This window comes from Nerophis ophidion, linkage group LG17, assembly GCF_033978795.1.
Source record: "Nerophis ophidion isolate RoL-2023_Sa linkage group LG17, RoL_Noph_v1.0, whole genome shotgun sequence".
Lineage (NCBI taxonomy): Eukaryota > Metazoa > Chordata > Actinopteri > Syngnathiformes > Syngnathidae > Nerophis > Nerophis ophidion.
Genome location: NC_084627.1, coordinates 13,538,524 through 13,541,023, shown reverse-complemented (window position 1 = coordinate 13,541,023; position 2,500 = coordinate 13,538,524). Strand labels below are relative to the sequence as shown.

The following is a 2,500-nucleotide window of genomic DNA, read 5'->3' as shown; positions in this document are numbered from 1 at the left end:
AAGAATAACTGATGAATTAATTACTTTTTTAACTTTAAAACTCTTTAAAATTAAATACAAATCATGTGTTTTGGAGCTGAAAACATTTGCATTGCAGCCATTTTTCAAATCTCGTGGCATTTTTTATCTGTGCATTTCACATACATTTTCCTTTTCTTACATTTTTTTTCATATTAAAAGTCTTTTTCTAAATGTTTTCATTTAAATATTATTTTACATTCTAATTAATTATTTAGCATTTTCCACTAACTTTTTTTTAAGACTGCAAAAAATATTGTGGATTTTTAATATTGGACATTTTGACAAAAGTTCATGAATTTTTTTGATAGCCATAAATTAATATTCACAGAAAAATGTGTAATTTGAAGCTGGGTGGATGTACAGTATTTTGTTCTTTGCAGAGTTTTACACTCTACCTTAGCAATTTAGTTTATTGATGACAATATATTGTTTTAAAAAGAATAACTGATGAATTAATTACTTTTTTAACTTTATAACTATTTAAAATTAAATACAAATGTTTTGGAGCTGAAAACATTTGCATTGCAGCCATTTTTCAAATCTTGTGGCATTTTTTTATTGGCTGCATTTCACAAGCGGTATAGCTCGGTTGGTAGAGTGGCCGTGCCAGCAACTTGAGGGTTGCAGGTTCGATTCCCGCTTCCGCCATCCTAGTCACTGCCGTTGTGTCCTTGAGCAAGGCTCTTTAGTCACCTGCTCCCAGTGCCACCCACACTGGTTTGAATGTAACATAGATATTGGGTTTCACTATGTAAAGCGCTTTGAGTCACTAAAGAAAAGCGCTATATAAATATAATTCACTTCACAAACATTTAGATTTTTTTTTTTTTTTTTAATCAAATATTTTTCTATATTTTTTAAAAAATCACAAAAAAATCAATGTTGATAACTGGGACAAAATATTTTGAATTTTTAATAATTATTTTGAACCCCAATGAATTAATATTAAAAGCAAAATGTGTAGTGTAATGTAAATATGGGTGGATTCATTTTAATTTTACAGTTTTACACTCTACTTTAGTATGATAGTTTATTGATTAGATTAATTTTAAAAAAGTATAATTGATTAATATTTACTTTGCAACTTTAAAACAATGTAAAATTAAATACAAATTTTGCGTTTTGGGGCAAAAAGTTTACATTTCAACCATTTTTTCTTGTGACGTTTTCAATTGGCCACATTTCACAAAGTTTTTACTTTTGTAAGATTTTTTTTTTCCAAATCAAATCATTCAATTCAAAAGAATAATACCGCATTTTTCTCAAATTTGAATGAAAGCCGAGACAAAAATATGGAATATTTGATATCGGCTGTTAAGGGAAAATGTAGCATTTTTGGGCCCAAAAATATTTTATATCAGCCACGTTATAAGTGCCTTGTGGCATTTTTTTATTGGCTGCACTTCTTATTTATTTTAAGATTTTTTTTTTCTAAACAAATCTTTTTGTAGATTTTTAAAAAATCAATTATGCAGCCTTTTCAACAAAAAATGTTGGTAACTGGGACAAAATATATTGGATTTTCAAATAATTCTTTTGAACCCCAAATAATGAATGTTAACAGCAAAATATGTAATGTAAAGATGGATGGATACATTTTACTCTACTTTCGTGTGATAGTTTATTGATTAAATCAATTTTTTAAAAGTGTAATTGAATAATAATTACTTTGCAACTTTAAAACAATCTAAAATTAAATACAAATTTTGCGTTTTGGGGCCAAAACGCCAGCCGTTTTTTCCTGTGGCGTTGTCAATTTGCCACATTTCACAAAGTTTTTACTATTGTAAGATGTTTTTTTTCCCCAAACCAAATCATTCAATTCAAATGAATAATACAGATTTTCTTCAAAATTGAATAACGACTGAGACAAAAATATCAGCCACTTTTTGAGTATCTTGTGGCATTTTTTATTGGCTGAATTTCACAAACATTTTCCTATTTTAAAATGTTTCTTTTTTAAAAATCAAATCTTTTTCTAGATTTTTGAAAAAAAATTACAAAAAAATCAATGTTGATAACTGGGACAAAATATATTGAATTTTTGAATAATTATTTTGAACCCCAATGAATGAATATTAACAGCAAAATGTGTAAATTGTAAATATGGGGGGATTCATTTTAATTTTACAGTTTTACACTCTACTTTAGTGTGATAGTTTGTGGATTAGATTAATTTAAAAAAAGTATAATTTAATAATATTTACTTTGCAACTATAAAACAATCGAAAATTAAATACAAATTTTGCGTTTTGGGGCGAAAAGTTTACATTTCAGCCATTTTTTCTTGTGGCGTTTTCAATTGGCCACATTTCACAAAATTTTTACTATTGTAAGATAGTTTTTTTTCTTCCAAACCAAATCATTCAATTCAAATGAATAATGCAGCATTTTTTTCAAAATTCAATGAAGACTGACACAAAAATATTTAAAAAATATTTGATATGCGCTGTTAAGGGAAAATGTATAATTTTGGGGC

The 2,500-nt window shown here is 27.0% G+C and overlaps 1 protein-coding gene across 2 annotated transcripts in view; it reads left to right on the top strand.

Moving 5' to 3' along the window:
* The window catches only part of LOC133536118 (mediator of RNA polymerase II transcription subunit 13-like), a 330,745-nt gene that overhangs the window by 319,026 nt on the left and 9,219 nt on the right, over positions 1-2,500 (top strand). The gene's annotated exons all lie outside the window — the stretch shown is intronic.